This window comes from Eublepharis macularius, chromosome 4 (genome assembly GCF_028583425.1).
Source record: "Eublepharis macularius isolate TG4126 chromosome 4, MPM_Emac_v1.0, whole genome shotgun sequence".
Taxonomy (NCBI): domain Eukaryota; kingdom Metazoa; phylum Chordata; class Lepidosauria; order Squamata; family Eublepharidae; genus Eublepharis; species Eublepharis macularius.
The window spans coordinates 12,544,551-12,554,366 of record NC_072793.1 but is presented as its reverse complement, the minus strand read 5'-3'; the positions used below and the strand labels follow the sequence as shown (position 1 = coordinate 12,554,366).

Here is a 9,816-nt window from a genome sequence, read left to right as displayed (position 1 = left end):
TTTTTACCTCAGGACACTTTCAATGACTGGGAGTCATTGAATGTGTCCTGAGGTACTGCATGTGTCCACTTCCCTGTATACTGTTTAGAATGTTGGGATGATGACCAATCAAGGCCGCATATGCAAATGACCTCAGGGAGGCTGAGTTGGCAGTTGATGGGGCGGGGGGGGGGGAGCACCCTGCCAGCCACACAGGGAAGCGGTATCCCTATGGGAAAACACATTTTACCCCTTTTTACCTCCTTAGGGGGCGAATTTCTTAAAATCCGTTCTTAGTGAGCCCCAACATCACAAAAGGAACATCCTCCCCAAATTTCACGTTTCTAGGTTTGGGCTGGGCGTTGATGAGTCAGTCAGGACGCTTGTCTTTATATAGAGAGAGAGTCTGAACTGATCGTGGCAGACTAAAAAAAGACCTTGGAGTTATGATGAATAGCTTGCTGAGAAAGTCAGCTCAGTGTGGTATGGTGATTTTTCAAAAAGGCAAATTTCATGTTGGAGTTCATCAGAAAAGAGACTAAAAATTAAAACGGCCAGTACAGTAATGTCTTTTTATAGGCCCCCGGTGCAGCCACATTAGGATTGGTGTGTATTCTGGTTGACGCATCTCAAAAAGAATATTGAATTTCTGGGGAAAGCATCGAAAAGGGCAACTAGAATGATCATATTGTTATTGTTGTTATTTACAGTCTGCCTTCCTCACTGAGATCCAAGGCGGATTATACAGTGCGAGTGAAAATACAATATAATCAACAGCTAGGACAATCGCTGCAAAAACAGCAATGATGAACAATAGTTTGGACATTCAGTGAAAGAGATACAATAGGGTACGGTAGCAGAAAAATGGGGGGGGAGCATAAATCTGAGCACACAGATGAAATCTTTCTGAAACAAAGCACAACTAATTTACATTGCATGTTTAGCATGTGGAAACTCCTCAGTAGGTGGATGTCCACATCAGCATACAGTACCCAACAGAACAGCATACAGTCCCTGTCCCTAACAATGCATCTCTCTGAGCTACTTCTTATGACAGAGCCCTATAATCTGGTTAGAAAGCCTTCCTGAATCATTCAGTTTTGCATCATTTGCAGAAAGCCCAGAGAATGGGGACTTTACCGACCTCCTCAGGCAGGCCTTTCCATAAGGTTGGGGGCTACTGGAGAGAAAGAACGTGTGCGGGCAGCAGTTGATTTAGCCCAACTGCAGGGTGTTATGTGCAGAAGGCCCTGTTCAGATGAGCGATGAAGAGCTTTGAATGTGATAGCCATGACCTTGGACTCAGCCCGCTAACTGATGGCAGAATGGAAGCAAGATGCATGTTCCCTCTAGCTCCTGAGAGTAAATGAACTGTAGCATTCTGCACCACCTGGAGTCTCCAAGTCAATGTTGAGGGGAGACCTATGTAGAGTACCTCCCAGTAGTCTAGTGTAGCACCATCAAGACTTTCTGCAGGTGACATGATAGCAATCTTTTAAATTATGCATGGGGGAGAGAAAGAAAATGGATAGAAAGTGGATAGTGGATAGAAAGCGGATAGTGGAATAGTGGAAAAGTGGATAGAAAGAAAATTTCTTCCCTTTCCCATAATACTAGAACTCAGACTCGTCCTATTAAAATAGATTCAATACATACAAAAGAAAGTACTGCTTTATACAATAAGTGGAACTTTTCGAACTCACTGCCACAAGATGTGGTGATGGTCATATGCCATCAAGTTGGAGGCGACTTGACGGCACATAATACACACACCTGGGCCAGAGAGGAACAGCCTACCCAAGGCCACCTGCTGATCGCATGGCGACTTGACGGCACATAATACACACACCTGGGCCAGAGAGGAACAGCCTACCCAAGGCCACCTGCTGATCGCATGGCAGCAGCAGGATTCGAACCAGCACAGGGTTGATTCGCAATCCAACCAGACAAGCACTATAAGTTTACTAAATAATAAAGAGCCCAGTAGCACGATGTATTGTCAAAGGCTGTGACACTGAGAGATCTCTGTCTTTTGGTGCTACACCTCTGAAGATGCCAGCCACAGCATCTGTAGCATAAGCTTTCGAGAACCACAGCTCTCTTCGTCAGATGCATCTGTAGCATAAGCTTTCGAGAACCACAGCTCTCGTCAGATGCATCTGTAGCATAAGCTTTCAAGAACCACAGCTCTCTTCGTCAGCTGCATCTGTAGCATAAGCTTTCGAGAACCACAGCTCTCTTCCTCAGATGCATTTGTAGCATGAGCTTTCGAGAACCACAGCTCTCTTCATCAGCTGCATCTGTAGCATAAGCTTTCGAGAACCTTATGCTACAGACGCAGCTGATGAGGAGAGCTGTGGTTCTGACGATGCGTCTGACGAAGAGAGCTGTGGTTCTCGAAAGCTTATGCTACAAATAAGTTGGTTCGTCTTAAAAGGTGCTGCTGGACTCTACTGTTTTGCAGCTACAGACTAACACGGCTAACTCCTCTGGCTCTATGAATTTACTGCCGCTGGACTGAAGAGGAGGGGGACGCTCTCTGCACATGCTCGTAGACCTCCTTCTCCCTGGCGCTTCTTCGGTTGCAGAGGGGCTGCGCCCTAAGCACAGCGAGCGACCGCGTTACACTGCAGGGCTGTGACTCTGGGCTGGGTTTCCACCCCTCCACGGTTTGCCTTTCGGTGGATGGGAGTTTGCCTGCCTGCTTTCCTAACCGCCCCCCCACCAAGCCGGCCTCCTCCAATCGCAGCCGCCCTTACTGCCGGGTGGGCCGAGCTGCCCGCCCGCCCGCCCAGCTGATCCGAGGCTCGGCCATGGTAATGTCTGCTGCTTTGTTATTCCCCCTCCTCCGAAGATCCGGGGCGGAGACGGGCCGGGGGTGGGGGGGATAGAGGGGCGCCCGAGAGAGCGATGCACCGTAGAAGCTTGCAGGGGGGTGGGGTGGGGGACAGGAACCGGTGCTGGACCACGTTTCTCCCCAGCCTCGGCATGGGTGGGAAATAACGCCCCCCCCCACACACACACCCCGAGTAGAGAGAGGCCGATGGGAACCGCCCGGTACCCGGAGCCTGGCGTGCACTAGGCTGAGTAGCAGGGATGGGGAGGCATCCTGCGTACTGGAAACACCCCCCAAATTGCAGGCTGTGGAGTCCGGGACTCCGTGCCCAAATGCAGACGCATCCAGGTCCATGCAGGTGCGTTAAAGGCACCTTTTACTGCACATGTGCAGAAGCCCAGGTGGATACAAGGGCGGGGGCGCGCCTGTAAAACCGGGGTCAATTTCATTTTCAAGTGCAATTAACCACGCCCCTTGCCTTGTTTTCATTGCACCGGGCTGAGCTAGTGGACTCTTGAGCTGAGTCCAGGTGGAGAAGAGGCGCTGCTGGACCTGGTACTGCTTGCTCTTTTCCGCTGTTGCAGACAGACGCACACGGCCACCCATCTTGATCTATCTCAGGCTAAGCTAGGTTACCTTTGAGCCAGTATGACCCCAAACTATCCAGTGGGTTTCTTGGCTGAACATGAATTGACACCTGAGGTTCCTACATCTAAGTCTAGCACGCTGCCTCTGGCACCAGATTGGTTATTTAAGCTACACTTGCATGCCAACAGTTTCGTGCTTGTGGGAACATAAAGACATTTGGGATTTGCGGATGCTGATGTGTGCGCTAGTAAGTTGATAAAAGATGAGCATAGTAGCCTGCTGATAAGTACAAATGTCCATGCGTATGCGCTTTGTCCATACAAATATAAAGCTCTTTAATGCATGTGTATGTTATGTACACGTAAACATGCATCTCCAACATAGCGCATGAGGATGCTCACCTGCAGATGAACAGTGCAAATAAATCTGTACAGACTCCTCCACTCGAAGCCAGCTGGGTGACCTTGGGCTAGTTACGGCTCCCTGGAGCTCTCTCAGCCCCACCCACCTCACAGGGTGATTAATTGTGGGATAATAATGGCATACTTCGTAAACTGCTCTGAGTGGGAATTAAGTTGTCTTGAAGGGTGGTATATAAATTGAATGTTGTTGTTGTTGTTGTTGTTGTTGTTTTGTTGTTGTTGTTGTTGTTATAGATGTCAGATATAAATATGGAAACCCAGAATTGGGTACACATGTTTAAATTGAGATAGACGCACTTGCACAGCTATACATGTATCAAATTCAAAACACAGGTATAGATCACTATAAATTGGGAGCTAAGTGGATCCATAGTGAGCTTCTACTACTCATTTATATTAAGAGAGCAATTCAACTAGAATCTACCTTTCCTTGAATTAGCAGTTTCCCTATCCGCCCCCCACTAGCCTTTTGTGAATTTTGCCCTTGACTTATGTAGAAAAAAATGACTATCAGTAAATTCTTCCCAAATGTTCACCTCAAATGTGGCCATTTATTTATAATTCCATCTCTGTATACAGCCATTCCAGTAAACTGTAACTCAAATTCAAATCAAGCATATCTGTCTATGCACATCTCTATGCACATCTCTCAGGCACCCGCACCGCTTGCGAAACATAGCCGTCATCCACACATCATAGCGAAAAGGGCAACTGAACTGTTCCCTAGGATGGCTCTTCCTGCCTGCGAGGAAATGCTGAAGTATTTAGAATTCTTGTTTATAAAAAGATGGCTAAAGGGAGAGATGATGAGGTTTTTTTTTAAAATTAAACAAAATTTTATTAATAAAATGCATACAATAAATTACAAGATAGCACAGATTAACAAGAAACAATTGGTAACCAAAACACAACCAATAACCAAATAACAATACTATATACAATGTAAAGTAACAGTGATAAGGCTTAAATTCTAAGAACTACATTATAGCAATTCAAAAACAGATTTGTGAAACTTTGATACAGCCCAGATATTATTGTTTTCCAGATATTCATAGAATGGAGACCATTTCTCCTGAAAATTAGTGCTTTTGGGAAAGTGCTCGGCTTGATAAATTTTGTCACTCAATTTTTTCGTAATGAAATGATCCCAGATCTTGTTACGCCAGACAGATAATGTTGGAACACTATTACTTTTCCAATAAGTTGCAATAACCCTCTTTGCAGCTGTTAGCAGGCTTGTTATAAGGTCGATGTATTGTCGAAGGCTTTCATGGCCGGAGAACGATGGTTGTTGTGGGTTTTCTGGGCTGTATTGCCGTGGTCTTGGCATTGTAGTTCCTGACGTTTCGCCAGCAGCTGTGGCTGGCATCTTCAGAGGTGTAGCACCAAAAGACAGAGATCTCTCAGTGTCACAGTGTGGAAAAGATGTTGGCAGATCATTAGTATCTACTCAGGAGGGGTGGGGTTGAGCCGAGTCATCCTGTAAGAGTTTCCCAGGGTGTGGAATGCTAATGGCGGGAGGCTTCACTGTAGCACATCAAGCCCCAATCCATATGCAAAAGAACCTCCTCAGGATACAGTGAAGCCTCCCGCCATTAGCATTCCACACCCTGGGAAACTCTTACAGGATGACTCAGCCCAACCCCACCCCTCCTGAGTAGATACAAATGACCTGCCAACATCTTTTCCACACTGTGACACTGAGAGATCTCTGTCTTTTGGTGCTACACCTCTGAAGATGCCAGCCACAGCTGCTGGCGAAACGTCAGGAACTACAATGCCAAGACCACGGCAATACAGCCCGGAAAACCCACAACAACCATTGTTATAAGGTCCTTTCTTATTTTGGGAATGAGTAGGTTGTCCCATTGATCCAAATTGCTTTAGAGGGATTGTGTAGTTAGTCTTTAATTGAAGTGAGGGAGATGATGAGTTTCTAAAATGTGAATAGAAGAAAATTGTCCTTTTCATCATAATATTAGAATTTGAGAGGGGTCTCTCGTCTCCTGACAGCGATTAAGATAATTCACTATCACAAGATACAGGGATGGCTACTAGTTTACTTTTTTAAAAAAAACAGGTTAGATACAGTCATGAAGAATAGGTCTGCCCAGGGCTTTTTTTCAGCTGGAACACGGAACGGAGTTCCAGCACCTCTTGAAAATGGTCACATGGCCGGTGGCCCCACCCCCTGATCTCCAGACAGAGGGGAGTTTAGATTGCCTTCGCGGAGGGCAATCTAAACTCCTCTCTGTCTGGAGATCAGGGGGTGGGGCCACTGGCCATGTGACCATTTTCACCGAGGGTGATTTAAACTTTTAAAAACTACCCACCCCCTTGTTGCAGCTGACCCAAAGTGACGTCATTGTGCGGTCCTGAATTCCACCACCTATTTTCCCAGAAAAAAAGCCCTGGGTCTGCCAATGGCTGAATGCAGTGAAACTAATTGGCCTTTCCATGCGTGATTCTGGGGATAAGCCAAAATGGCTTTTGTCCTTTGGATGTGAGAATCAAGGGGCGTGTGGCAGGTCACTAAACTTTGGGCAAAGGAATCAAGGAACTTCTTACAGCGTGATGATTTCTGTCACTTTGGAGATGAACTTTTTCTGTTCTTGCTTTAATAATTTTTGTGTTATACTTAGGAGAGACGCAACTGGAAGAATGCAAACCGTAGGCTATCCATCCACAGTGCCGCCAACTATCCTTATGAGAAACCAGTTCTCACGGTTTGCATCACCCAGCCTTACCATTCTCCCAGCCCTCTCCTTTGCCATGGGTTTTTATTTTGGCAGAAGGTGCAGGGGAAGAGAAGAGTCTACCTCCAGGGCTCGTCTTTTGTACTAGCAGAATGGGTTTAGCTTATCTAGAAACGGGCAAACTGGAGCACAGGAGTGTCTGATGAGAAAGCACAATGAGTGTTGGCAGTGGGAATAGAGCATCCGCACATCATTTTTCCCCATGCTCCCCTTAGCACCCATAGCGACTACTCGGCATTTTCAATCTTTTTTTTTTTAATGACAACATATTTTAGCTTTATAAAATTATGACAATCTATCTGCAGTTCCCAGCTCTCATGAAAAAAAACCTCCCCAAACCACTGCTCTGGTTTAGATCCAGAGGAGTTAGCCGTGTTAGTCTGTAGTAGCAAAATCGAAAAAAGTCCAGTAGCACCTTTAAGACTAACCAACTTTACTGTGGCATAAGCTTTCGAGAATCACAGTTCTCTTCGTCAGATGCGTTGCATCTGCCGCGTCTGCCGCATCTGACGAAGAGAACTGTGATTCTCGAAAGCTTATGCTACAGTCAAGTTGGTTAGTCTTAAAGGTGCTACTGGACTCTTTTCGATTTTGCTCTGGCTTAGATGCCAAACTGGAACAAAATCTCCTTGTTGACATAGCCTCTATCTGTAGAAATCCTTGGCAGTTTTTTTTTCCTCCAGTGGTGCTAAATTAGATGTTTGATTCCTAAGAACTTAAAATACATTTACAATCCCGTAGTTCCTGAAGATTTTAAATATTTTTCTTGCATTGCATTGGTGGGGTAGGAGACAAATGAGCTCAGAATGACATTTTGGCTGCCCGGCTCTGTGAGATGCCTTTGATTGAGAGGCGCACTTACCCAAGATTACCTGGTGGGCTCAGGATTTGTTCCTAGCACTGAAACATCTATGTTCAACATGCCAAATTTATTTATTTTGTTCTAATCATTTATATTCTGCTCCTTACCTAGATAGTTCTCGGGGCAGCTTGCAACAAAAATTCAAGTTACGCTAAAACAAAAGAAGCATTAGCAACAGAATCAAAAATTAGTAGCATAAAATAATTTAAAGCAGCAAAAAATATTAAAAATTAGGCTAGTGACTCAAAAATGTAAAACCAGTAGGATAAGGATGTATGTAGCATGTATGTAGCATCCTTATGTAGCATAAGGATGTATAAAATTCATTGTATGTTCAGTGACCCCTTTATTAAGGGAAGACTGACAGATATTCTTTGTCTGGAGGCCTGTGGTGGCACTTGGCACTTCTGGCTCCTAATGCAGACCTGTTTCTCCTCAGAAAATGAAGAAAGGTGGGACAGGACCTCTGGCTTCCACGGCAGGCATCCCCTTTGTTGCAGCTATAAATGGAAGTCTGTTTTCCTCTTGCACTTAATGCCGTCTCTCTCTTTTTGCTGTTTGCAGTCGGCTCCAGACTCCGGCAGTGGCCCTCCTGGACAGCCCACCCCATTCCCACCAGCCCCCCCACCACCTCCAATTCTTCCTCCTCCCTTCGTAAGTTAGTTGTTATCCTGCGTATTTCGGAGTGTTCATCCTAGTTGTATGACTCTATACAGCATGATCGGAGTGGGTGTGCGTATGTACGTTTTGCATCAAAAATATGTGTATATAAGAATGTTGTGATGTGGTGGATGAAATGTGTTTCCAGATGTGATTGCTGAGCATACAAAACAAACATTCGCATCTGTGCCTTCAGTCGTGGTATGTTACTCTCACTGCAGCTTCACCAAAAAAGTACTTCACTGTTGTACTCTCTCTAATACCAATTTGGTTTATTCCCTATTGAAGAGAAAGACTTGGCTGTTGAAGTTACTGTTAGAACAGACAGTTGCTTTTAAGAAAACAGGAGTGAATTCACCCAATGGCCGTTTCCACACAGCTTACCTTGTTCCGGAAAACAGCGAAAACTCGCACAAAATCGCGCGAGAAGATGCTGATATTGCGTGAGAAGACGTGATAACAGCATCTTCTCATGTGATTTCGCGCAAGATTTCACTGTTTTCCGGAACAAGGCAAGCCGTGTGGAAACGGCCATTGTCAGGTACAACCTAATCAAATTTGAATCAGTTGTGTGCAACGAAGGGTCTCCAAAACATTTCCATGGAATTCTCAAACTCTTTATTTTTTAACATTTTACTTTGAAAATGCATTTAACTAGGATCCATGGCTTTTTAGTGCAAGTGTTGAAAACATCCTCTCAGAATTTCTACTTCTGCCAGCTTACCACAATGTACGCATAGATGTATGGAAGTGTCCCTAAAGTTGCATTCTGCCTCATAGACAACCCCTCCTGGTGCGTATAAACGAAGGCTATTAATCAAATCTGTTGCCACCTCACTGTTACATTAGTAGGGAGGCCAAAATCACCTCAGCAGAGTTTTCCTTACTTCTAGTGAATTACTTGTAGTAGCGGCTGTTTAGAAGTTGATGGGCAGCAATCTGTGAGGTCAGTACAGTCCATAGTAGTACTGTCCACGAAAGGCTACGATACAGCACATACCTCAGCATAAGTTTCAAAGGAGCTCAGAGCTATGGGCCTTCAGTTCACATGAACACATGAAGTTGCTGTCAGGACGTCTCCTGTCATATTCTGCAAGGCCTGTGTACTGTTTGATTCTGTTTGACTCCGATGTTAGCAGCTGAAGCTGTTCTCTGCCTGGAATGTGAACGCCTGCTGTTATCTCCGTGGTTTCTCTTTCGCCTGGGAAGCTGGGCCTCATGGCCTTGGAGTGTCTTACACGTCATCTCTGCTTTGTCCTGCTGCTCATCTCTTGAACTTAGCTAGCTGTTTCCTGGAGGGGGTGGGGACTCTGGGGATTAGGCTGTGCTTAGAATCCTATATATGTTATGTGCTTGTAGTGAAACGCCATTCCTGGCAAGGAATGTAATAGGGAAAGATACTAGTCGCTTATCAATAAAATTGCTTTAACTCATGCAGTTCCTGGACTCATGCAGTGAAGTCATTGAGAGTTACTTGGGAGAACCTCACAGTTGCTTATACTGAATCAGACCACCAGTCCTTCAAGGAAAGTATTGTCTACTCACACTGGCAGCGATTCTTCAGGGTCTCAGGTAGAGGGCTTTCCCATCACCTATTGCCTGGTCCTTTTCACTGGAGGTGCTAGGCATGATGCAAGGCGGATGCTCTACCACTGAGCAACAGCCCCTCCCCGTGGAGTTCCCTCAGTCATAGATCATCCATCCTACCTTTTT

At 45.4% G+C, this 9,816-nt stretch overlaps 1 protein-coding gene across 3 annotated transcripts in view; it reads left to right on the top strand.

Annotated features, from left to right (window-relative positions):
* The first annotated feature begins 8,013 nt into the window (after nt 1–8,013).
* PRPF40B (pre-mRNA processing factor 40 homolog B) overlaps nt 8,014–9,816 on the top strand; it is a 45,540-nt gene continuing 43,737 nt past the window's right edge. For 2 of the 3 annotated variants that reach the window (XM_054978306.1, XM_054978305.1), the window contains exon 1: nt 8,018–8,097. The gene's annotated coding sequence lies outside the window, so the exon portion shown is untranslated. Of the gene's footprint in view, nt 8,098–9,816 lie in introns of all 3 variants that reach the window. The other variant, XM_054978307.1, reaches the window with a different exon arrangement.